This window comes from Giraffa tippelskirchi, chromosome 14, assembly GCF_054371585.1.
Source record: "Giraffa tippelskirchi isolate mGirTip1 chromosome 14, T2T-mGirTip1v1.2.pri, whole genome shotgun sequence".
NCBI lineage: Eukaryota > Metazoa > Chordata > Mammalia > Artiodactyla > Giraffidae > Giraffa > Giraffa tippelskirchi.
Genome location: NC_137288.1, coordinates 46,723,431 through 46,750,803, shown reverse-complemented (window position 1 = coordinate 46,750,803; position 27,373 = coordinate 46,723,431). Strand labels below are relative to the sequence as shown.

General features: G+C 44.7%; 1 long non-coding RNA gene across 1 annotated transcript; it reads right to left on the bottom strand.

Annotated features, from left to right (window-relative positions):
* Positions 1-3,793: 3,793 nt before the first annotated feature.
* On the bottom strand, positions 3,794-25,417 carry LOC145534246 (uncharacterized). Its single transcript, XR_014074377.1, has 8 exons — positions 25,130-25,417; positions 20,494-20,712; positions 18,311-18,366; positions 16,499-17,450; positions 14,768-14,878; positions 13,331-13,872; positions 12,651-13,222; positions 3,794-4,188 (listed from the first exon to the last, which is right to left on the bottom strand). It is a non-coding gene; the product is annotated as an uncharacterized LOC145534246 (long non-coding RNA).
* Positions 25,418-27,373: the final 1,956 nt, after the last annotated feature.

Here is a 27,373-nt window from a genome sequence, read left to right as displayed (position 1 = left end):
AAAAAAGACAGCTGGATATCCTTCACTTGAACCCCTGGCTCGGGTCCCACAAAGAAAAGACGTGTCCTTCCTGCAGTGGCCGTTTGCTCTGCCTGGCCTTGCTCCTCTCTGGCCGCTCTGGAAGATCTGGGCAGGGGTTTGGGTAGAGGGGTCTGATGTCTCTAGTTCTTCAGGCCTCTATGGACTTGGTTCCTTCCTCTCTGGTGCAGATGGGACCCAGGAAGGCCCTGGACCCGTCTTGTCACTGGAGAGCTTGCTGCCTCCTCTCCCCACCCTTGGGAGTACACTGGACCTGGGGACCCTAACCGAGGGTCTCCAGCTCAGCTCTAGGAGCAGGATGTGAGTCGCCACATTGAAAATGACCTGTGGGTCTTAGTGGGCAGGAGGCCAGCTGTCTGTCACCCCACCTTCCTCTGCGCCTTTAGCATCCCCTTCACTTAGTTCTTTTGGCCATCATTATTTTTAATAATGCCTTTAATAACACACACAAAACTGTGTGTTTGCCGACAAAAGTCCATCTAGTCAAGGCTATGGTTTTTCCAGTAGTCATGTATGGATGTGAGAGTTGGACTGTGAAGAAAGCTGAGCGCCAAAGAATTGATGCTTTTGAACTGTGGTGTTGGAGAAGACTCTTGAGAATCCCTTGGACTGCAAGGAGATCCAACCAGTACATCCTAAAGGAGATCAGTCCTGGGTGTTCATTGGAAGGTCTGATGTTGAAGCTGAAACTCCAGTACTTTGGCCACCTGATGTGAAGAGCTGACTCATTGGAAAAGACCCTGATGCTGGGAAAGATTGAGGGCAGGAGGAGAAGGGGGCGACAGAGGACGAGATGGTTGGATGGCAACACCAACTCAATGGACATGGGTTTGGGTGAGCTCCAGGAATTGATGTTGGACAGGGAGGCCTGGTGTGCTGCAGCTCATGGGGTCGCAAAGAGTCAGACACGACTGAGCGACTGAACTGAACTGAACTTGATCTGTGGTGCTGGAGAAGACTCCTAAAAGTCCCCTGGATAGCAAAGAGATCAACCAGTCAATCTTAAGAAAAATCAACCCTGAATACTCGTTGGAATGACTGAAGCTGAAGCTAAAGCTCCAGTATTTTGGTCATTTGATGCAAACAGCCGACTCATTGGAAAAGTCCCTGATGCTGGGAAAGATTGAGGGCAAAAGGAGAAGAGGGCATCAGAGGATGAGATGGCTGGATGGTATCACTGATGCAATGGACATGAACTTGGGCAAACTTCAGGAGATAGGGAGGGACAGGGAAGCCTGACATGCTGCAGTCCATGGGGTCACAAAGAGTTGGACATGCCTGGGCAACTGAACAACAGCAACATTTTTAACCAAGACCAACAGAAAGATGGGCTTCCCAGGTGGCGCTAGTGATTAAGAAACTGCCTGCCAATGCAAAAGACAGAAGAACAGTGTTGCCAAAAAAAAAGTGTCTAAGGTTCACAGAGGTGTGATTCTTTCCATTTAAAAAAATATATATTTATTTTTATTTGAAGGATAATTGCTTTACAATATTATGTTGGTTTCTGCCACATATCAGCATAAATCAGCTGTAGGTATACATATGTCCCCTCCCTCTTGAAACTTCCTCCCACCTCCTACCCCATCCTACCCCTCGAGGCTGTCACAGAGCATCAGATTTGAGCTCCCAAATGGTGAAGCCAGGATCCAAAGCTACTTTTCCTGACTGTAGATGCCCCGTTTACTACTCATCACCCTGCCTGCTGCCTTCCCTAAGCCTCCCCGCTACTGTATGGCGACTACACTCTTGGCCTGGCTTGCAAAGACCCCGAGGTAACCAGCCCTTTGCCTGGCAAGACAACCAACCTCGTTTCTCTGGTCTGTCTCCTGGGCAGGGGATCCCCTTGCCCTTTCCTTTCCCCACTGAGAACACCCTGTGTTCACTCCTCCATTCCCTGGGCCTTTGTCTGGGATACCATTCCCTCCAAACCTCATTATTCCTGCTCCCTTGGGCTCTTGCGGCCTCTAGACAGCTGCCCATTGGTAATCTTTTGCTGTATTCACTGCTTTATCTTCTGAGTATTCTGTTTAATTGTGTCTTCCTGTTCTTCCCTTCCAACCTACACACATATTCCAGCTAGGTCATCGGGTCCCCAAAGGCCTCCAGCACCAGACTATGTTATGGCAGCTAAAATGTTCTCCTCCTTGGAGCTGTGAAGCCTGCGTCCCTTTCTCGCTGACTCTACGACATCCTGCTCCTACTCTGTGAGATGTCGGTAACTCACCATTCACGATCCCCATTCATACTCTTGCTTTCTTGCACGCTCAGTTGCTAAGTCACATCTGACTCTTTTGTGACCCCATGGACTGTAGCCTGCCAGGCTCCTCTGTCCATGGGATTCTTCAGGCAATAATGCTGGAGTGGGTAGCCATTTCCTTCACCAGGGGATCTTCCCAACCCAGGGATCGAACCTGTGTCTCCTGGATTGCAAGCGAATTCTTTACCCACTTAGCCATCAGGGAAACCCTACTTTCATAACTCAAATTAATTCTGAAATGCCTGTTTTTCTGAGGTTCTCTATGGGACTGGGTTGCCAGAGGAGAAAAGGTGTTAGAGTCAGCAAGTTTAATCAGTGACATAAGTAAAGTGTAGAACTCCAAGGAACAACTCTGGAAAGGCCTCTCTGGGGTCTGCTCTTAATGGAAGCAACAGACCGCCCATGTAACAGGCCCTCAAATAATCCTGCTCACACCTACAGGCATAACGTTTATTATGTGCTGACAACATGCAGGGCTCAAAAGTTTTCTTCTGCCGTTTACAGGTGTTCATGTTACTGAAATGAAATATCTTCAGTATCATTACATATGTACATAAACACATGTATACACACAAATGTACACACATATGTATGCACACATACATATATTTATCTATTTTTTCTTGTCTTTCCTTTTTCTTTTTTTGTTATGTGAAGTCAGAAAGGTCTGGCTAGTTTCAGATCCCTCCTCTGCTACTCACTTGCTCTGCGACAGTGGGTCCTTCTCTTCACCTCCCAATTCTCATCTGTAAGATGTGGACAGTATGCTTTCCTTGAAGGGATGTTGAGAGGCATGATTAACATAAGGTGTGTGGTCAGGGCCCAGCAGCATCTCCGGGAAGCTTGTAGAAATGCAGACTCTCAGGCCCAACCCCAGAACCGCAATCAGAATCTGTATTTCATAGAATTTGCATTTAACAAGATTCCCAGATAATTCAAAAGAATCCCTGTTCTCAAGGAAGTAACAATCAGGGTATGGATGGATCTCTGTGGGGAGGAGAAGCGCATTCGTAGAGCTCTTTTCAGCCCTTCTGAGGTGTCTTTGGATTCAGAGCGGTGTTGGTTGGACTTGGGTCTTGAGGCTCAGAGAGGGCTTCCCTGGTGGCTCAGATGGTAAAGAATCTGCCTGCAATGCAGGAGACTCAGGTTCGATCCCTGGGTTGGGAAGATCCCCTGGAGAAGGGAATTCTCCAGTATTCCTCCCTAGAGAATGCCATGGACAGAGGAGCCTGGCAGGCTACAGCACATGCATCACAAAGATTCGGACACGACTGAGAGACTAACACTTTCACTTCAGTTTTCAAGGTTCAGAGACTTAGCCTTGGTGGCAGATAGATTCTCAGACAGATCTGGGAGTAGGTATGGAGGTTGTGTGGACTGTTGGTGGAAGGAGAGGTTGGAAAGGCAGGAAGGGTATGAGAAAGGGGAGGTATGTGAGCTCAAGAAAGAGTTTTCTGGAAGCTTTGGGAGCAAAGGGAGGAGGCACACAGACAGAAATGAGCCTACTTACACAGAATTTACTAGAGCAAAATGCTTATGAAAGTCACAATAGCTTATACATTAAACTCAATCCAGTGTGACATTTTCGCATATACATGAGATGGTAATAAAGCAAAACTATGATCAGTTGAGAATCACAGGTGTTGGAACTGGAAAGGAATTTTAGGGATCATTGTTGGTCTGAGGCTTTTGGCCCCTGAAGCCCGATAGTTTTAGGACTTTTCACATCTGCAACATGCAGTGTGATCATTAAACCTTTTCTCTGGGCTGTAGAAATGAGAAAATAAAAATCCATGAATTTGTAAGCTGTTATGCAGATTCAATGTTTGGATGGTACCTAGCACAGGCCTGCTTCCAATTAAATAGCACATAGTTTTATCACAGCCAATGACCTACAGGAGGTAAAGAGGGGGAAATCATCATCAATACTACTAGTAGTATTAATAAATATTAAGACAGTAAGTTTAAATGTTCTGTGATGACATGGGAAAAAATGGGAAAAAAATCCAAAAAAGAGGGTCTATATGTATATGTGTAGTTGATTCACTTTCTTGTATAGCAGAAACTAACACAACACTGTAAAGCAACTACACTTCAATAACATTTTAAAAAGAAAAAGACCAAGTTTAAGATTTTAGGAATTGAATAAATTTCTTGTTGCTATCAATCTGGGTAATGGTGGTGATTATTGTAACAAATCAACAATAATCATAACAATAATATGATGTCATAAATAACACAGCCAATATTGAGAGTTTACTATATGCCAAGCACTAAATAAAGCACTTTACTTGGATTATTTCATTTGATTCTACAACCGTATATATTGTTGCTAGTACTACCCCCACTTTATAGATGAAGAAACTGAGGCCTAGAGAACTTAGTAATTGGCCCGCAGACCAGAGATTATAAATGGAGTTGGAATTTGAATCCAGACCAAGTGCTCTGTAAACTGTTCTCTTAAACTTTGCATTAGCTCCATGCTTAACAACCAACGAACAGAATGTTCTTTCCATTGGGTGGCAACATATGTACGTGCTGTTTGTTTTCTGGCCTGATTCTCTAGTTTTCAAAGAAAAAGCCCTGGTGCAGATAAAGAGGAGAGAGTTGCTTTAAGTCGGAGAGGAAAAGGGGGTTTGTTAACCCTCTGTGTGCTGGACCTGGTGCAGTCACGTACATGATCTCATTAATGTTCATGGTCCTCCATGGATATGACCAGTGTGTTCACGGCAGGGGGGTGGGGGGGAGTGGGTGTGCAACTAAGATACGGAGGGGTTCAGCCACTTGTTCAACTTTATAGGTTACTAAGTGAAGGAGCTGGGATTTCAACCTGAGACCAAAGCCTAAGCAAGCTCAGAAAAGGCCTAGATTCATGACTTGTATTTGTTCCTAAAGGAAAATTAGACCCCTCCCAATTTCCTAAAGTCCCTAAGCCCTGGTTCCACTCCCCAAATCCCCCATCATAAAATCTACGAATAGGGACTTCCTTGGTGGCACAGTGGATAAGAATCTGCCTGCCAATGCAGAGTACGTGCGTTCAGTCCCTGGTCTGGGAAGATTCCACATGCCGTGTAGCAATTAAGCCTGTGCCCCACAACTACAAGCCTGTGCTCCAGAGCCTGTGAGCAACAATTACTGAGGCTGCGAGCCACAACTACTGAAGCCTGCGTGCCCTAGAGCCTGTGCTCTGCAACAAGAGAAGCCACCGCAGTGAGAAGCCCTTGTACCGCAACAAACAGTAGTCCCTGCTCACAACAGCTAGAGAAAGCCCGTGCAAAGCAACAAAGACCCAGTGCAGCCAAAAATAAATAAATGAAATTAAAATAAACCCAACAAACTTAAAAAAAAAATCTATAAATAATTTGAAGAAACTTCCCCTAGAATTGTCTGAAATCTTATCCTGGAAGGGTACCCACAAAAAACTCCTTTCTAGAAATAGTTTATTCTTGACTTGTGTTTCCTCCCTTTCTAATAAGAATTTCAAGTAGCTTACATAGAATCAGCTGAACTATAAGACAATTGGAAACTAAGGTAGGAAAAAGAAGTTTAGGCTAAGAAAGGGTCCTGAATCTGGTGAGATGGTCTGAGGCATCTTTAATTTAAATGGAATATTTATTACTCCCAGAGGGACTAAAAGCAGAAAAATCCAAGTAGCTTCCAGGGGGATCCCTCACAAATCCATGGATCATGTGAATTACTATAGGAAATGGGGGCTATTTCAAGGCACAAGGGCGGGTTTCGGGCCTTTTCCTTGTCTGGTAGGTCTCAGGATGAGACGAGGGTTTGGCTGAAGAGCCATAAGCCTCAAGATGTGTGCCGTGGAGTGCTTAGTTGCCAGCGCTCAGTTGTGTCCAACTCTTTGCAACCCCATGGACCATAGCCCACCAGGCTCCTCTGTCTGGGGGGGATTCTCCAGACAAGAATACTGGAGTGGGTTGTCATGCCCTCCTCCAGAGGATCTTCTCAACCCAAGAATCTAATCGGGGTCTCCTGCGTGGCAGGCGGGTTCTCTACCAACTGAGCTACCAGGGAGGCCTTCAAGTTGTATAGCAGTCCATAAGTTCTTCCTTCCTTTCTTCTTTGGTACCAGTTGTATGTGATGTTTCTCTAAAATATCTTTTCTTTGTAATGTGTTTTCTCCACTGACCGAATATGTCATTTCACCAGAGGGTCAAGTACAGCTCTTCCCACAATGCACAAAGCCTCATCTCCAAAAAGATGCAACTCCTAAGCTTTGGGCAAAGGGGTCCACCCACAGTGCTTCTCTCATTTACAGCTATCAGAAAAATAGGGCGGGAACCAGCCTACATCACATGGACACCACCTTGTGTCAACAGCCCTCACAAACCGAGGGGCCCGGCAGCAGCCTTTGACACCACCTGGTACTGTACACTGGAACCAGCTCGCTCGCTCCACGGAAAGAAAAACAGGTGCCGGCCCTGTTCCGATGGCAGGCCGATAACACTGCCCCTCCAGTCAGGGCGCCATTGTTCTTCTCCTCTGCTCCTTGCCTCCTTCATTCCAAGCAGCTCTGATAAGTCTGTGCACGGGGCAGGCTTGTGTTTGAGTTGGGACTGTCAAACCCATTACTCAAAGAGAGGACGTGGACGTGCTTTGGGAAGGGCAAACTCTGGTCTGAAGGAGTCGGAGAGAATACAGATGATTTATGATTAACTAAAGGGCCACACTGTTGAGTCTGGTCTCACTGACCGCTGTTTGAGTCATGCCTCCTTTGTGGGGTTGGTATGTCTCCATTGAGGTGTGAGTCAAAAGTGACCAAAGACAAAGTCAGGCAAGAAATTAATGAGTGATGGGCATTAGGGCAGTCCTGCATGTTGTCTCCGAGTGAAGGGAGAGGGACCCATTCAACAGGTACTCCCTGAATGGGTCTTCTACCTGCAATGCAGGAGACGAAAGAGAGGCAGATTTGATTCCTGGGTTGGGAGGATCCCCTGGAGAAGGAAATGGCAACCCGCTCCAGTATACTCGACTGGGAAATCCCGTGGACACAGGAGCCTGGTGGGCTACAGTCTGTGAGGTCACAAAGAGTTGGACACGACTGAGCGACTAAACACACACACACACACACATTCACACACATACACACACACATTCACACACATACACCTGAATGAGTCTAACTGGGTTAGATACTACCCGTGTCGCTGGAAATGTAGAGAAACTTATTTGAAGACTGTTTGAATGAAGTTAATATTCCCCTTAACTGTCTTCACTATCAAAACTTTAGGCTCCTTTGTGAACTTTCATTAGGAGTGAAGAAGAAGCAAAAAAAGAGGGTGTTTTCTGGTACCATCTGGTGTTAGAGCCACAAAGGGTGGGAGCTGGCAGAGGTGTGGGGTTGGCTGTGTAACTTGCCAAGTGCCCTGGGAATCTTACATTTTTTTTTTTTTTTTCTGGTTTGGCCTCTTGGAGTATGTTAGTTTTAAAGAGATTTCCTCCAGAGTTGGCAAGTGAGTAAAATGTGTGAACACATTAAAAAAGCCAAAGGGTTACACAAAAAGAAGGCTGTCTTATTATTTCATTTTGTGCTGACCACAGCTCTGTGAGGTTCTATGTTGGCTGTTACCATCTTCATTTTTAATTTGTGTAAATTAAGGCCCAGAGAGGTGAGGGTGCCCATCAAAGTCACACAGCAGGCAAGAAACTGAGCTGGGAGTAGGACCCAGCTCTCTGACCTGAGGTCAGCCTGGCTGCTACAGCAGTAATATCAAATTTAGGAGGCTATGTGGGGAAGATAGGAATTTGACTTAAAATTTCCTTTATCACTTGAGGACTTCTCTGGTGGACCAGTGGTTAGGAATCTGCCTGCCAATGCAGGAGACAGGTTTGATCCCTGGTCTGTAAAGATCCCACATGCTGAGGAGCAACTAAGCCCACGAGCTGCAACTACTGAGCCCGCATGCCACAACTACAGAAGCCTGTGCGCCCTAGAGCCTGAGATCTGCAATGGGAGAAGCCACATCAACGAGAAACCTGTGCGCTGCAATGAAGAGTAGCCCCTGCTCGCCACAAGTAGAGAAAGCCTGCACACAACCACGAAGGTCCAGCACAGCCAAAAATAAATCAATTAAAAACATTTCCATTATCAGTTCAGAAAATGTCCTTTTTCACTTATGAAATGAAATAGGCTCTTTTCTAAATTAAAAATCCCTGATGTGGAAACATCCTACACGTGAGAAACACCAGCCTTTTTTCCCCCTGGAATCCCCCAGAACAAAAAGTATTCCCTGAGTGAGCAAGTTCTGCCGCAGCACATGGTGTGTGTGTGTGTAACTTTCTCCCAAGTTCCAAGTTCTAAGATGGAATTCAGAACACCTTTGGCCTTGAAAACACTTTAACAAGTTAATTTCCCAGGGTAGCCTTTGTAATTTTATTTCAACTGTAACCCATAGTGAAAACATCATGATTTGCCAAGAAGTCATTTCCAGTATTACATATTTTTTCTCGCAGATTCACGAAGGATATTTGGGAACTTGTTATTAAATAGGCTTTGTGAGCTAGTACCTGGACTTAAAGTCCATTTGTAACACTATTTCTGTTACTAGAGGTGTTATAGTTTCCAAAAAGCCAGCTTGCACATTTTAAGAGCACTGACAGGTTGCCTCTAGAAGTCTATGTATCTGTCTATACTGACTCAACTGCTATTTCTGAAGACTGACTTTCCTTATTGTAAATTTCTCTGGTACCCAAGGGCATTATCAGGCTGGAGTGTGCTATCATTTATGCTAAAAGGTAAGCAACAGGAAAACACATCAAATGTAAAAACAGATGGTAGATCCCAAACTCTCTGAAGTCTTGTTCCTGATTTTTCTCAATTAATCTGTCATCTTCTGTGGTCTTGGCATTCTCTCTTATAATTTTACAGTTTTTTAGACACCAACCCCAAGCTCCTCTGTGGTCCTGCATTCTCTAAAAGTGAAGAGAAGAAGAAAAGACTTCTGAGAAGCCTTGTGTAGAAGTTGTAGAGTATCAGGGGCTCGAAACCCTGTTGTCAGGCATGACTACTCATTTCTCCATCTATCTGGTGAGCCTAGTCTATCAGAGAAGAAGAAATAAAGAGTGGTAGTTGTTAAATAACGTTTGGTATTCCTATGATTGACTGCGTGGATCACAATAAACTGGAAAATTCTGAAAGAGATGGGAATACCAGACTACCTAACCTGTCTCTTGAGAAACCTGTATGCAGGACAGGAAGCAACAGTTAGAACTGGAGATGGAACAACGGACTGGTTCCAAATAGGAAAAGGCATACATCAAGGCTGTATATTGTCACCCTGCTTATTTAACTTCTATGCAGAGTACATCATGAGAAACACTGGGCTGGAAGAAGCATAAGCTGGAATCAAGATTGCTGGGAGAAATATCAATAACCTCAGATATGCAGATGACACTACCCTTATGGCAGAAAGTGAAGAGGAACTAAAAAGCCTCTTGATGAAAGTGAAAGAGGTGAGTGAAAAAGTTGGCTTAAAGCTCAACATTCAGAAAACTAAGATCATGGCATCTGGTCCCATCACTTCATGGGAAATAGATGGGGAAACAGTGGAAACAGTGTCAGACTTTATTTTTGGGGGGCTCCAAAATCACTGCTGATGGTGATTGCAGCCATGAAATTAAAAGACACTTACTCCTTGGAAGGAAAGTTATGACCAACCTAGATAGCATGTTGAAAAGCAGAGATTACTTTGTCAACAAAGGTCTGTCTAGTCAAGGCTATGGTTTTTCCAGTGGTCATGTATGGATGTGAGAGTTGGACTGTGAAGAAAGCTGAGTGCCAAAGAATTGATGGTTTTGAACTGTGGTGTTGGAGAAGACTCTTGAGAGTCCCTTGGACTGCAAGGAGATCCAACTAGTCCATCCTAAAGGAGATCAGTCCTGGGTGTTCATTGAAAGGACTGATGTTGAAGCTGAAACTCCAATACTTTGGCCACCTCATGCGAAGAGTTGACTCATTGGAAAAGACCCTGATGCTGGGAAGGATTGGGGCCAGGAGGAGAAGGGGACAACAGAGGGTGAGATGGCTGGATGGCATCACCGACTCAATGGACATGAGTTTGGGTAAACTCCGGTAGTTGGTGATGACCGGGAGGCCCGGCATGCTGCGATTCATGGGGTCGCAAAGAGTTGGACACGACTGAGTGACTGAACTGAACTGAACTGATTCCTATGATACTGATGCTTGTTACATTTTGATTCGTAAACCCTACAAATAAAAGAACTAGCTCTAGTATAACAATGAACGGTTTAGTTGTATGTGGAGAGCTTAATTGTTGCTCATTTTTGCTATCCTAAGAAATTATCTTTAAAGGTGATCTGGTTGATAAGACTATCCAACACTTTACTTTTGATCTTCTTCCTTAGTTCACTGAAGAACACAGTATTTAAAAACTATATTTTGCTGTTAGAAATTGCAAATGTACTTCCTTTTGATCTGTTATCTTAGACACTCTACATTTGAATTTACATTTAAGACCAAACATCTGTTTTGTTACCTTTGATATTACTTTGTTACTAATATTACTTTAACTATTGCAATAATTCTTCCTAGGATTCCATATAACAAGTAAAAGAGTTATGTCAGAGCTTTTAGCAATTGAATTTATTTCCTGTGCTTTGTTTATATTTGGTTTGTTGAGACTTTAAAGATGATTGGCCTACATTTATATAACTTTGATTAAAAAATAATAACTATAGGGTTTCCCTGGTGGCTAAGGGGTAAAGAATCTGCCTGCCAAGGCAGGAGACACGGGTTTGATTCTGGCCCAGAAAGATCCCACGTTCCTCAGAGCAGCTAAGCCCATATGCTACAACTATTGAGCCTGTGCTCTAGAGCCCAGAAGCCGCCGTTACTGAGCCCCTATGCCCTAGAGCCCGTTCTCCACAACATGAGAAGCTGCTGCAATGAGAAGCCCAAGCACTGCACCTCCAGAGTAGCCCCTGCTCACCGCAAGTAGAGAAAAGCTTGTGCAGCACCCAGCACAGCCAAAAATAAAAAATAAATAAAAGTAAAAAATAATACTTAAGATCTATGGCCATTGTGTGAATTCTTCCAGTCACTGCACCAATAGTACAGCAATTAATATTTGGACACTCACAAAATATTAAAAGATGGAGATTTGTCTATATTTCTGAATCCTCTTAACATTGTCATTTTCTCATATCCTGCCATGTAGACTGCATTTCAAAACCAGGAATCAAATTTATGTAGTTGCTCACATCTGACTTGAATAAATAAATAAGGGTCTGATTTATTGCTTTGCCAGCTAACTTTAGCCCTGGATCCATCTTCCCATCATAATTTTCCCTTCTGCTTGCTTCGTTAACCCCTCCCCCATTGTGATCACTGTCTTCCCTTTATTGTTGCAAACATTTTTTCTTGTACTTGTAGGCCAAGAACCTATTAATTAGGAGCTGGTCTGGGGGTCCCAATGGGAGCTTGTTTGGACTTGACTCATGAAGCGTTCTCACTTGAGTTGATTCATGGCGTGGCCAGGGTTCAATGGTTCAGTTTTGCTGCAGCCTTTCTGTGAAGGAGCCCGAGGCTGGGGCTGGGGAGCATGGCTGGCTTTTGGCTCTGCTGAGCCTTCCTAATGTGTTTGTAAATCTTTTGAGCTCTGTAAGTAGCCCAGCTTACTAGATAGCTTAAGCATAGAGCTGGAAATCAGCCACTCTCAAGTTCTGATTCTAATATTCCTCATTCAGATGTGAGTGTATCCATTTATAAAACAGTTATGAAAATGAGTCCCTTCCCAAAGTCCCTAATCAGGTATTTTCCTATCCAGCCACTCTTTGGGGACTATGCTTGTGTGGAATAACTTCACTTTCTTCTTATAAATCTGGCATTTCAAGGTCTCTCCCACCTGACTCCAACCTAATTCTTCCTATTTTCATGCTTCCATATTTTGTTCTGTCTTAAAGGAACTTCACTCTATTTCTTTGTGTGTGTGTGTGTGTCTTTAAAAAGAATTTACAATGTTGTGTTAGTTTCAGGTGTACAGCAAAGTGAATCACTTATGTACATATATATGCTCTCTCTCTTTTTTTTTTTAAGATTCTTTTCCCATATAGGCCATTACAGAGTATTGAGTAGAGTTCCTTGTGCTATACTGTAGGTTCTTATTAGTTATCTATTTTATATATAGTAGTGTGTATATGTCAATACCAATCTCCCAATTTAGCCTTCCCACTTTTTTTTCCCTAGCAACCATAAGTTTGTTTTCTACATCCATGACTCTGCTTCTGTTTTTAAAATAAGTTCATTTGTATCCCCCCTCTTTTTTTAAGATTCCACATACAAGAAATATCATATGATATTTGCCTTCCTCTGACTTACTTCATTCAGTATGACAATCTCTAAGTCCATCCATGTTGCTGCAAGTGGCATTACTTTGTTCTTTTTTTAAGGCTGAGTAATATTCCACTGTATATATGCACCACATCTTTATCCATTCTTCGGTTGATGGCCATTTAGGTTGCTTCCATGTCTTGGTTCTTGTAAATAGTGCCACTGCTCCATTGCTTAACACTGCTCTTCTTTCTGGCTCAAAATCTTGACTCTCTGGAATCTGGGCAAACTCTCCAGTAAATGCTTGCCAGAATCACAGGCTGTTGGAGACAGAAGGAACCTGGAGGATCAGAGAAGCTTCAAGGAGACAGGATGGAATGTTCTGGGACAGTGAGGTTACCCTCCTCAGGTCTCTTGCTGCTCTTTGAGAGTTTTTCTTCAGACAACACAGCAAGTTACTTTGGTGTGTGCTAACGTGGCGCTAGTGATAAAGAGCCCATCTGCCAATGCAGGAGACGTTAAGGGTTTGATCCCTGAGTCTGAAAGGTCCCCTGGAGGAGGGCATGGCAACCCACTCCAGTATTCTTGCCTGGAGAATCCCATGGACAGAGACTGGCATGCTACAGTCCATAGGGTCGCACAGAGTCAGAGCGGCTGAAGCGACTCAGCACACAGGCACCCATTCAAGTGACTCTGTGTTTTCTTCTTTTGTTATGCGTCTTATTCACTTCACCCCTATTGTGCTATGAGTCAAGACATTCTATGCTTATATTTTGAAACAAATTACTCCTGAAACAAAACTATTTCCTCTCTAGAGAGGGCTAAATCTTTAAAGCATGAATGAAGTGAAGGTGATATTTATAAAACTCTTTGGAATGAAGGGCGAAAGGGCCTTTAAGCAAACACTCAATAATGGAAAAATCAATGAAAATGTCCTTAGGAAAAGAAACTGGCCAATCTGTCTTTCTTTGTAGGTCTCAAATTTCTTTGCTCAAACAGCTTGTCTTGTCTCTGATATTTGCAAGGTCTGCTATTGGAAAATGTAACATTCAAATGGCCTAACAGTGAATGGCTTTTCAGCTTTGTCAACCACTTGTTTTATCTGTCAGTGAATTTTCACATTATTCTGCTTTTGAAAGCTGCATCTATATTATTAAGAACATGAGCATTTACAGATGAGCATTTTAGAGGGTTATCCCATAAATATTAAATTACTGGTTAGCTTACTTTATTGAAACTTCACAGAACAGTCCCAGATGCAGCCCATGACCTAGGACAGGGACAGAAAAAGGCAAAGATGCACAACAGATGTAAAATGACTTTACAAATGGTGGATATTAAAATGGGTTGAGTATCTGAAAGAAATTGCACTGCAACTGCATCCCATGTGCACTGGTTGGCACTGTTAGTCTCCAGTTCTGGCCTCAGTTTTAGCTGATACTACAGCAGATTGACAGGCTCCCCAGGTGGCTCAGCGGTAAAGAACCTGCCTGCCATGCAAGAGATGCAGGAGACACAGGTTCGATCCCTGGGTTGGGAAGATCCTCTGGAGGAGGGCATGGCAACCCACTCCAGTATTCTTACCTGGAGAATCCAATGGACAGAGGAGCCTGGCGGGCTACAGTCCATGGGGTTGCAGGGTTGGACACGACTAAAGAAACTGAGCACACATAGCCGATGGACAATGAACATTAATTACAAGGACATTCATGCATGTGAAAGGCTATTCTTTGTAGGATTTAAAATAGCTGGTGTCCTGCAGGAGAAGCTGGAGGCCTCATTACACAGCTGAACACAGGATTCTCATTGATGTGGTTTCTCTTGTTGCAGAGCATGGGCTGTAGGGCACAAGCTTTAGTAGTTGCAGCATGTGGACTCAGTAGTTATGGCACAAGGGCTTAGTTGCTCCAAGGCACGTGGGATTTTCCTAGACCAGGGATCGAACCTGTGTCTCCTGCATTGGCAGGACAATTCTTTATCACTGAGCCACCAGGGAAGCCTGATGTGGGTGGCTTTGACTGGAGGGAGCAGTAGTGGAGCTGGAAAGAAGTAGATGGAGTTAGCATTTATTTGGGAGGTAGACTAGACAGGGTTTGTGCTAGACTGGGTGTGAGGGGGTGAAGGAGAAGGATACAAGACCCACAGGGGTGGGGGGCTGTACTCACCTCCCCTAACCCCCGTGACTTGCATCTGATTGCATGTTGATTTCCTTGTGTTGGCCGTCCTAGGATCTGTCCATGTGCATCTCTGCTGAGGGACTGAGAGGCTCTGTAACACTTAAACAGGAAATGGGGAGGTGGTTTGAAAAAAGGTCCACGTTTACTTCAGAGCATTGCTCCCAGGTTGTGGGAAGGATGGTAGTAATTAAAATGATGACAAAAAGAAAAAAAAATAAAAAAAAATAAAATAAAATGATGACAATGGCAATAATGATGATAATGGCTAGCACTGGTTGAGTGCTTACTACATGCCAGGAACACGCCACACCCTACGAGAAGGGAAGGATGTTGTCTTAAGTTTCGAGGTAGCAGATGGATTAGGTATGATGTGACCCAGACAGCCTGGCTCTAGAGTTCATTGTCTCTCCCATTCTACTATTTGATTAGCTCTGTGACTATAGGTAGATGGATTTTCACTGAAACTGCCATCCAGCACCCCATATGGGAGTGGAACTGGTAAAATCAAGTTCAAATTCCATCAGTATTTGAGACAGAACTGATAATTTTAGAGCCAAAATTAAAAATAATCAACTCCACCAACAATCAGACAGCAAAAGCCAAAAAAATTGGAAAGGGGTCTATCCTGGCCTCAGAAGTAGATCGCTGTCAAAGCCCAGGGTTCCCACTGGCTCTTGCCAAGCTGGTCACTCCCCTCATCTTGGGCTCCCACTCTCCCCCTGCCTGGCAATGAGGGTGAGTCAGCTTTGAAACCTTCAGCTGGGAGCTAATCATTAACTGGCCTGACTTTGGCGCCTCCCGGGCCTTAGCTCCCACCCCAGCTCAGACACAGGACAGACTGGGTCTTCCTCCCATCCCCCGCAAACCTTGGCGATGGCAAGCCTGTACGTTTTTAATTACAGGGAGATCCCCTTATCTCTGGCCAGTCCTTTTCTCCATTAATTTACACCTTCCGTTATCTTTTCCATCTATTGTCTCTGCATTGACCAGTCTCCTACAAGGGGCTCCTGCGCTGTCTGTCGCTGCCTCTGTGCTTGGGCAGCCTGGCCCCCGGCTGACCCCTCCGGCAGCCTCATTTGTCTCCCTGCCAGCACTCCTACTCTGACCCCATCCAGGCCCTCTTTGAACTACCTTTGTTTGCCTCCGCCTTCACCTAGAGTTCTCCTTTCTCTGTTTCCAGCAAGGTCCCTGCCCATTCCGAGAATTCTCCTGACTCCAAGAGACATGGTTTCTGGGAGCAGAGCCCCTGTGTGTCCCCCAAAAGGCGAGAAGGGGAAGTGGTTGTTTGCATAACTGAAGGAGTGGGCCTGGAGAACACAGAAGAGGTGGGGCCTCGGGATTCCCAATCATGCGAAAGGGATTGGATGGGGAGGCAGGAAGCAGAACCAGCTTTAACTCATGTCTCCCAGAAGCAGGCAGGCATGGAGCACCTACTGTGTGCCCAGGACCTACTATGTGCCCCTGCTATGTGATGTGTGAAAGACAGGAGACCAGAGGCGCCCTGGTCTGCTGCTGACTGTCCCTTTGCTACTCTGGACACTGAGGAGGAGCTTGGCCTTGTCAGGCGAAAAACTATCCAGACATTGACCCCCGGTGGGGGCCTGTGAAGAATGCCCAGCTCCTTGTTTCTGATTGGTTTTGTTTTGGTCTGTGCCAGCTCTCAAGCTTCCTGTTAACCTCCCCTGTTCCCAGCCTCTTTCAACCAGCAGGTGTTGACACCTGCAGGGGTTTCTATGCCTCCTTTTTCTCTAGGTGCCTCTGCAGTCTGCAATTTCTCCCCAAAATTCCGGGGCTGGGCCAGTCTTGGGCATTCTGCCACCTCCTGCGAATTGAAAAAGAAAGTATGTCTTTTCTGTTGTCATCCATGCTTGCTGTGGCCTGCAGGGGAGGGGCGGGCTCACCTGCTTGATGGAGGGGACTCCCCAGTGCCAAGGATGGGCACCCAGGCCAGGCACCCTGCTGGGTCCATGAGGAAGGCCAAGCACTTGCCAAGGCCTGTTTGTTTTTAGGCCAGAAGGTTGAGATTTTAAAAAAATCCAAAAAACCAAAACCCTGGACTCCAGAGGGATACATATACAACTGTCATCAGTGAGTGTCCTAGAGGAGGCCTGTGTGGCTGGAGCCAGACTGGGTGGGAGAGCCAAGCGTAAGGGTGATGGAGGCCTTGCGAAAGGTCTTTGGCTCTTGTTCTGCATGAGCTGGGGGCCATGGTTTTAAGCAGAGGCGTGACACCGTCTAACTTATGTTTTAAAAGAACTGCTCTGGCTGTTGTTGGAGGATGGACTAAGGGGTCCTGATGGGGGAGGGGAGCCACCTGGGAGGCCATTGCCAAAACATAGGAGGTTGGTGACAGCTTGGACCAGGGGTGACCATGGAGTGGTAAGACAGGATCAGATTCTGGATCTATTTGGAGGAGTGGGGCTGGCAGGGCTATCCCATGGATTGGAGGTGGTGTAGGAGAGAGAGAGGAGTCAGGAATGACTTCAAGAGCTCGGCCTGAACATTTAGCTGGATAGAGTAGCCACGTGCTGAGAACGCAAAGATACAAAACCATCTCCTGGGCCATGTCTGCATCCTCTTCTGACTCCACAGCAGCTACAGTCACAAAGCGATGGAGGGAAGAAAGCATCTTTGATGCCTGGCATGGGGCCTCAAGCGTGGTCAGCAAGCACTGTGGAAGCAATGGAAAAAGGTGAAAAAGAGCAGAAAAGGAGAGCAAATATTTGCTTAATGGTATGTGAGCAGGTCTTGGGCTTCTGAGGGCTGAGGGCCCTAGAGTTTGGGACGATTGGTCAAGGAAATGTTGAGGCTAGTATGAGCATACAGAATCCTTATGGATTCTTGTTTTGGTGTTTGCTGTCTTTAACTCATTAAAAAATTGTGAAGCTGTTAGAATAATGTCCACTAACAAGAACTTATCACGGAGATGTTTTAAAGATAAATAAGGTGCTCACATGTGTGTGTGTGTGTGTATTAGTTGCTCAGTCGTGTCTGACTCTTTGTGACCCCACGGACTGTAGCCCACCAGGCTCCTCTGTCCATGGGATTCTCGAGGCAAGAATACTGGAGTGGGTTGCCATGCCCTTCTCCAGGGGATCTTCCCAACCTAAGGATCAAACACTTTGATCCTACATTTTCAGGCGTTTCTTTACTGCTGAGCCACTAGAGAAACCTCACTTATAAGCATGTATATATCTGAACAAATTTTAGGGTTGATGCTGTATAAAAACAAGGTGCTATTTCAGGGGAAAACCAACCACCTTAGTTAGTCAGATTTACTTTCTCAGCAATCTTAGCTATTTCAACAATGTCAAGGACAAAGAAGTCAGCAAAGAAAGCATATTCAATGACACTTAGGGATTTTCCAAATTGAAGAGCTTCAGAGGTCCTCATTAGGAGCCTAGGAACTCTTAGTCTAGAAACATTGGTAACTGGCTTAATTGTTTGGTAACCAGGCCACAGCAGGAGTCGGTAAAGCAGAGTGGTGAATAGCATGAGCTCTGCATTCACCAGTATCACTTCCCCTCTTACCTCCAGCTGCGTGAAGAAGGGCAAGTCAGTTTCTCTCTAAGACTCTGTGTCCACATCTGTAAATGGAGGATAATGACAATACCTGCTTCATAGGGGAATAATTTCTTCATTTAATCCTGAAGTGCTTGTTACAGTGCCAGGTGTGTGATACCTGCCTAATAAAGAACTATTGATATTAGCATTAATTGTCATTATTATAATATCAGCAACAAATTAATCCTATAAATTGGAATGCTAGAAGCAATATTTATTTATTTTTAAAATTAATTTTTATTAGAGCATAGTTGATTTAGAATATTGTATTAGTTTCAGGTGTACAGCAAAGCGAATCAGTTACACATATGCATATATCTACTTTTTTTAAGATTCTTTTCCCATATTGGTCATTACAGACTATTCAGTAGAGTTTCCTGTGCTATATAGCAGGTTCTTATTAGGTATCTATTTTATATATGTGTGTCTGCTAAGTCACTTCAGTTGTGTCTGACTCTTTGCAACCCTATGAACTGTAGCCTGCCAGGTTCCTCTATCCATGGGATTCTCCAGCTGAGAATACTGGAGTGGATTGCCATCTTCTCCAGGGGATCTTTTTGACCCAGGAATCGAACCTGTGCCTCTTAGGTGTCCTGCATTGGTGGGTGGGTTCTTTACCACAGCACCACCTGGGAAGCCCATTTTATATATAGTAGTGCATATATGTTAATCCTAATCTCCTGATTTATGTCCCCCTCACCCTGCTGAAAGCAAATTTTAAAAGTTACAGCCTAACATTGAGAGAAAGAGGGAAAAATTATTTTTTAAAAAAGCATAAAATTTAAAAATAATAAAATCATGTTGGTGTAAAGGAAAATAGATAAGTGCACTTCCATAGCACTTGGAGGCATTATGTTGAACAATCATTATATAATTAATAATACCCCGAGTCATTGAGGTAATATTCAGGCAGGGGCAAGGCAGCACACTGTGTTAAAAGTTGTATTTTAGCTGAAGCAAAGTTTTTGTGCAGGTACTTGTATGAAACACATTATAAACCAATAATACCAGATAAATGAAACTCCCTTATTTGAAAAGTTCCAGGGGTTTACCCCAATGATGACTTAAAAAATTATTTACACATAGGATATGATTGTTTTTGGAAAAATATGTTTAGGGTACATCACAATCTCCTTACATATAAGACAATGAAGTGGTCTCATGTTTTAAACGTGTTGGGTACAGAACCTTAAAACTTTACACAGTTTCCCATGGGATGGATAGAATTAATTGCAGTGGGTGGTGAATGAACTTCTCAGGGTGTAAGTCAAAGACAGAACCGGTTAGAGACATCAGGTTTTCAAATATATTGACAACACACCACACACACACATGCTCTCACACACATGCACACACACACTGTCACATGACACTTATCTCAGGAATACATTATTATCAAACCACAAATTAGGATCTATCAGATGAGAAGTATAGATATCCTGAAGGGGGCAGTGGAATAGGATATTTACACTATAGAACTTCCTGAATCACGTCCTTGCCTGATGTGGGTTTTTCCCATTATCTGGACAAAACTTGGGCTTCCAAGGGCCACCTGGTCTCTCCAACTTGGGCTCTTGGGCTCATTTATTGCTCTTCATCTATTCCATCAATTCCGTTCTGAGAATTATACTCAATATCATTTAATAACCTATAATGGAAAAAAATCTGAAAAAGAATAGGTAATATATATATTCAGTTGTGTCCGACTCTTGGCAACCTGGCGGGCTCCTCTGTCCATGGGATTTTCCAGGCAAGAATACTGCAGTGGGTTGCCATTTCATCCTTCAGGGGATCTTCCCAACCCAGGGATTGAAACTGCGTTTCTTGTGTCTCCTGCATTGGTAGGTGGATTCTTTAACCATTGTGCCATCTGGGAAGACCCATGTACACACATATAACTGAATCTCTTTGCTGTATACCTGAAACTAACACAACACTGTAAATCAACTACAATTCAATTTTTAAAAATAAAGAGGAAAAAAAATTCCCTCTGACCCCAGTCAGGGCCCCTGTTGGGCTCTTTTGTGGCTGGCAGGGAAGCACCTCAGTCTCTTCAAATCTCAGCCTCTAACAGAGAATTTGGTCTCTGACAGGCTCTCAGTAAACGTGTCGAATGGGATTGAATTAGCAGTTCTGAGAATTTGCCGCACCTCCTCCTGAGCCACCTGGGCTAGTACCTCCCTGCAGACGTCCTTGTCCTGCCTCCCTGGGGGAGCCAGGCTGCTGCCTTCTTCTCCTGGGGATGCAGGGCCTGGCCAATGACGGCCACAGGAGCCAGCTGTTCTCTTGTGGATTGCCCGAAGCTGCATTTTCCCCCAACGCTTGGCTGTGCTAATGATTCCTTCTCCTCCTGGTGCTAAAACCTTGGGCTAGAAAATGAAATCAAGGGAGGGGGTGGGAAGGAGGGAGGTGAAGGAAAGCAGTTACAAGCGGAACAAGGTCACCCATCTGCGGACGCGGTCCACACTCCTTATCTGTGACGCCACCAGCCCCAAGGTCCCTTCATTAAAACAGTTGAATCACCTCAATGATAAAATGAACTAAATTCCGGCCTTCTGCCTTAGACATAACAGAGCTTGTCTTGATACGGAGGCTGCCCTCCTGATGGGCATGTGGTTCCTCTTCTCCCTGAAGCCCTGAAGGCAGAGAGGAAACCCAGCTGAGGGCGGGGAGGTTGGGGTGGGGGGAACTGCACAGGGACAGGCTCCCTCCTGCACCAGTCGCCGGGCTGGTGACAGTTTTCCCGCCTGGGCAGTCAGACAAGCCTGTCTGCAAGGTTCTGTTTCCTGGGCAGGTGAGAGACAGAACTCCTGCTTTCTGACAGGCCTGGGACAATACCTCGCCATTCCACACCTCTGCAGGGGACAGGGGGTGAGCGGGCCAGGCTCCTTGAAGCCAGGAAGCCAGAGCGCCTTGAAGGCTGTGATCTGTGTACCCAGAAGAGACATGGAGAAATGTGTGGGCAAACTCTGCCCTTGATAGAGGAGCTGGGACGGGAGGGCAAGTTCATCTAGGAGTTGTGTGACCCTGGGCAAGTCATCGGGCCTTAATTTCTCCAGTGGTGAAATAGGAACAGTGACCACTATGTCCTAAGATTTAAGTGTATTTGAAGGTTCTAGCATCTGCTTGGAATATTGTGGTGCTCAAGTAATGTTTGGTGGTTCAATGATTGCTAAACAAATCTGTTAGATAAATATTAATGCAACTACCAAAACCAAAGCAAAGTTAAAGCAGGGGTGAGGCTGATGTAGAATTTCCTTCAGATTTTAAAAACACATGGAACCATGATGAATGCTATTATGCGCTTTCCATTTCCCTCCATCTTTGCTGCTGCTAAGTCGCTTCAGTCGTGTCCGACTCTGTGCGACCCCATAGACGGCAGCTCACCAGGCTCCGCCATCCCTAGGATTCTCCAGGCAAGAATACTGGAGTGGGTTGCCATTTCTTTCTCCAGTGCATGAAAGGGAAAAGTGAAAATGAAGTCGCTCAGTCGTGTCCGACTCTTAGCGACCCCATGAACTGTAGCCTACCAGGCTCCTCCGTCCATGGGATTTTCCAGGCAAGAGTACTGGAGTGGGGTGCCATTGCCTTCTCCCTCCAGCTTTACTGAGATATAATTGACATACAACATTGTGTAAATTGGAGGTGTACGACGTGATGATCTGATAGACGTATACGTTGTGAAATAACGATCACAATACCGTTAACGCCTCCATCACCTCATAGAATCACTTTTGTGTGTGTGCGTACATGTATGTGTGTGCATACATGTATGTGTGCATATATGTATGTGTGTGCATACATGTATATGTGTGTGTGTGGTGAGAATATTTAAGAGCTACTCTCTTAGCAAGTTTAACGTATGTAGCACAGCGTCATAAACTGTAGTCACCATGCCATGATTAGATTTCCAAAACTTACTCAACTGGAAGTTTGTACCCTTTGGCCAGTGTCTCCCCATTTCCGCCATCCCAGCCCCTGGTAACCACCTCTCTACTCTCTGTTTCTATGTGTTTGGCTTTTTGATTCCACATATAAGGGAGATCACTCAGTATTTGCCTTTCTCTGTCTGACTTAACTTCACTTAGCCTAATGCCCTTGGGGTCCACCCATTTTGCTGCAAAAGGCAGGATTTAATCAGGCGTAAAAAGAAGAAAACTCATTATTTAATCTAATGATATATCTTGGAGATGAGGTGAAATCAGTAACTATAGATCTGTCTCATTCTTTGTAAAACACGACTACATGAGACTCATGAACCTATTATAGGAACCTCTATCCATTGACAAGTGCATATAAATCTTTTGCTACATCCTTCCTTGTGACCATGAAGAGCCTTGAACATCTTTCTTGGAGCACGTGCATCAGTATACCTCTAGTGCTACACTTTCCAAGAGCGTAACTAGCAACTTGGGTAAAAATATAGAAGGGCACACTTTTCAATTTTGTGAAACGGGGAGATAGTATAATTGGTGGGCACTGTATTAATGGACTTGACCATTCTTTTCTTCACTCTAGGCATAGTGTTTGAGTTAGGTATGTGCGTGCTCAGCTGTGTCCGACTCTTTGCAGCCTTGTAGACTGTAGCCAGGCTCCTCTGTCCATGGGATTCTTCAGGCAAGAACACCGGGGTGGGTTGCCAATCCCTCCGTCAGGGGATCTTGCCGACCCAGAGATCGAACCCTTGTCTGTTGTGTTTCCTGCATTGGCAGGCAGATTCTTTACCACTAGCGCCACCTGTGGAGCCCATATAGTTGTATATATGTATATAAATGATAAAGATATGACATATGTGTTTACACGTTATCTCTACCCTTTATATATTGAGTACCTTACAATATGCCAGATGCTGTCACAGGTACTCGGGTTCCATCAGTAAATGAAATCAACCAAGGTCCCTGCCTTCATGGAGGTGATAAGCTAGCAAGGGGAGACTGACACTAATAAACATAACAAATAAGGAAATTATATAGTGTGTCAAAAGGAAATAAGTGCCATGGAAAATGGGGAAAAGATAGAAGGGGGATGAGGGATTCTAGAGTCCAAGTGTGACCCTGATGCTTGTTTCATGATATATTTTTGTGATTTAAAGCGTGGCACATGATGGTCAAAGACATTTCAAATGGATTGAATGGAATTCAAATGAATGAAAATTCCCTAACTGGCCAGGTCTGCAGACTCTCACTAGCCTAGCCACCCTCTGCTGGGAAAATGCCAAGATGCCAACATTCCATTTAAGATGGGTCATCCACAGGGCAGGACAGGATGGTTGTATTCTTGCTGATGGTGACATCATACTGTTGTCACAGATGAATTTACTGTCATCAAAAACCCTTGGGAAGGGGTTCACAGACTTAGAAAACAAACTTATGGTTTCGGGAGTTGAGTGGGGAAGGTTGAGGGGAAGGGATAGTTAGGGAGTTTGGGAAGGTTGCATACCTACGGCTGTATTCAAAATGGATCACCAACAAGGACCTAGTGCACAGCACATGGAACTCTGCTCAATGTTATGTGGAAGCCTGGATGGGAGGGAGGTTTGGGAGAGAATGGATACATGTATATGTATGGCTGAGTCCCTTCGCTGTTCACCTGAAACTAATCACAGCATCACCGCAGCTATACCCCAATACAGAATAAAAAGCTTAAAGTTTGGAAAAAAAAAAAAAGAAAGAAACCCTAGGGTAGTTGTTTTTCAGAAATAGCTATTATTCCAAATAATCTTTATTCTGTTCCACTTAGGATTATATTTTTCAACTTTAGTGCAGCACTTGAGCACTGGGGAAATCCCGACAACTGCTTTCTTGTTAACAGAGATACTGGACTTTTTTTCCTCTCAAATGGAATTTATGTACCTCAAAGGGAGAAAAGGTTTGCAGTAGAAAACAACAGGCCTGGACTCCCCTAGTGGTCCAGTGCAGGACCTGCCTGGATAGGTCAGCTGCCTATGCAGGGGACACAGGTTTGATCCCTGGCCTGGGAGCTAAGATCCTACATGGTGTGAAGCAACTAAGCCTGTGTACCACAACTACTGAGCCTGCACTCTAGTGTCCATGCTCCTTGGCAAGAGAAGACACTGCAGTGAGGAGCCCGCACTAGAGAAAGCCCTTGTGCAGCAACGAAGCCAAAAAATTAATAAATAAGTACATAAATAAATTTTTTTAAAAAAGAAAGAAAGCGACAGGCCTTAGGCAGGGGTGCGTAGCATAATAATGTTTCTCCTTCTGTGCTTCCAGAGGCAGATGAACAACCGGGAAACAGAGAGCGGATCTATGACAAGGAGATCTTTACTTTTTTTTTTTTTTCCATTTTGCCCCAACCCTGAGCTATGCACTTGAATAATTCTGGCTTCCGGAGAGCAGGCTACTGTAATGATAATCCAGGAAGTAAACTGCTCTTTGAAAAGCAAAGGAGAAACCAATCGACTAAATATTTGTTTATATTTAATGCTCCAGGGCTTCTGTTTCCAGCTTTGAAGAGTTCCTGGCAAATGCTTCTCGAAGTCATTAATCCCAGGGGCAAATCTAAATGTCTTTGGGGTTGCTCCTGGTCCCTGGAGCCTGGCACACTGTGTGTTTATAACCTATGAGCTTCCCAGAAAGAGACGTGGGTAGGGAGGGGCTGGTGGCAGCAGAAAAGACAATAAGGAGTAGATCTGGTTTGAGTCTCTGCTGGAATCTCTGGTCAGAAATGAATTCTCTGGGATGGATGGATGGATTTGCTTTTTTCAAATGCTGATGACCTACCCACAGCTTTGCCCAGAAGACAGGCACTGACCCCTTGACTCACCCCATCTGTCTGCCTCTGGCTCAGTCTGGAGATCCCTGGTGACTGACGTCAGCTCTGGCCCACATCAGGGTGGTGGTGGATGTTTAGTTGCTCAGTTGTGTCCAATTCTTTGTGACCCCATTGACTGTAGACCATCAGGCTCCTCTGTCCATGGGATTTTTCCAGGCAAGTTTACTGGAGTGGGTTGCCATTTTCTTCCTCAGGGCATCTTCCCAACCCAGGGATTGAACCTGGGTCTCCTGCACTGTAGGCAGATTCTTTACCAACTGAGCTACCAGAACTGACTTCAAAAGCACTTACTTTGTTTTTTGTAATGTTCAAGCAATCTTTGTTCATGACAGAAAAGTTAGAAACTGCAAACAAGCAAAAAAAAAAGAAAAAAGAAATCTTGCATAGTTCTTTCAAAGATAATCATGCTTGCTACATTCTACTCGGAGAAGGCAGGGGCACCCCACTCCAGTACTCTTGCCTGGAAAATCCCATGGACGGAGGAGCCTGGTAGGCTGCAGTCCATGGGGTCGCTAAGAGTCGGACACGACTGAGCAACTTCACTTTCACTTTTTCCTTTCATGCACTGGAGAAGGAAATGGCAACCCACCCCAGTGTTCTTGCCTGGAGAATCCCAGGGACGGCAGAGCCTGGTGGGCTGCCGTCTATGGGGTCGCACAGAGTCGGACACGACTGAAGCGACTTAGCAGCAGCAGCAGCAGCTACATTCTACTTATTTATGCATACACAGAGACATGTATGATTCTGTGCATATTATTTTATAGCCTGTTTCCCTCACTTTAACAGTGTTTTATTATAGACCAGTAAATATATACCAAGACCACTGGTTTTAAGGGGAATTCCCTGGCAGTCCAATGGTTAGGACTCCCTGGTTTCACTGCCACGGGCCTGGGTTCCATCCCTGGTTGGGGAACTAAGATCTCGCAAGTTGCCTGGCACTGCCAATAAATAAATAAATATATAAAGGCTGTATAGATTATCACTGAATGTGTGCTCAGTCGTGTCTGACTGTTTGCAGCCCCATGGACTGTAGCTTGCCAGCCTCCTCTGCCCATGGAATTTCCCAGGCAAGAATACTGGCATGGGTCGCAATTTCCTTCTCCAGGGAATCTTTCCAACCCAGCGATCGAACCTGCATTGCTTGCACTGGCAGGCGGATTCTTTACCACTAGCGCCACCTGAATGGCTGTATCAAAATACATTTAACCAGTTCGTCTATTTGGTGATTTAATGGCTACAGTCATTTGCTAGGGCTGCTGTAACATGGTACCATAGACTGGGTGGCTTAACAACAGGAATTTGTTTCCTCTGAGTGCTGGAGGCTGGGAGTCCCAGATGAAAGTGTCAGAAGACCTGGTTTGTTCTGAGGCTGCTGTTCTCAGCCTGTGGATAGCTGCCTTTAACTTGTGTCCTCCCACGGTCTTCCCTCTGTCCTGTCTGTGTCCTAATCTCCTCTTCTTATAGGGACACCAATCATACTGGATCAGGGCCCACCCTAATGACCTTGCTGTAACTTAACTACTTCCTTAAAAACCCGTCTCCAGAATGGAGGACTCCTATGCTGTTGGTACAGCCACTATGGAGAACAGAATGGAGGTTCCTAAAAAACCTAAAAATAGAGCTACCGCATGACTCTGCATTCCCAGTCTGGGCATATATCTGGAGGAAATCATAATTCAAAAGGATATATGCACCCCAGTATTCATTGCAGCACTGTTTGCAATAGCCAATACATGGAGGCAACCTAAATGTCCATCAACAGAGGAATGGATCAAGTAGATGTGGTGCATACATACAATGGAATATTACTCAGCCATTAAAAAGAATGAAATAATGCCATTGGCAGCAACATGGATGGCCCTAGAGAGTGTCATACTGAGTGAAGTAAGACAGAGAAGGAGAGATATCGTATGACATCCTTTATATGTAAAATCTAAAAAGAAATGACACAAATGAACTTATAAAACACAAAGACACTCACAGACTTAGAAAATGAACTTATGGCTGACAGGGCAAGGGGTAGTTAGGGAGTTTGGGATGGTCATGTACACACTGCTGTATTTAACATGGATAACCAACAAGGATCAATATTGCACAGAGAACCTGCTCAATGTTATGTGGCAGCCTGGATGGGAGGGGTGTTTGAGGGAGAATTGATACATGTATATGTATGACTGAGTCCCTTCCCTGTTCACCTGAAACTACCACAACATTGTCAATTGGCTATACTCCAAT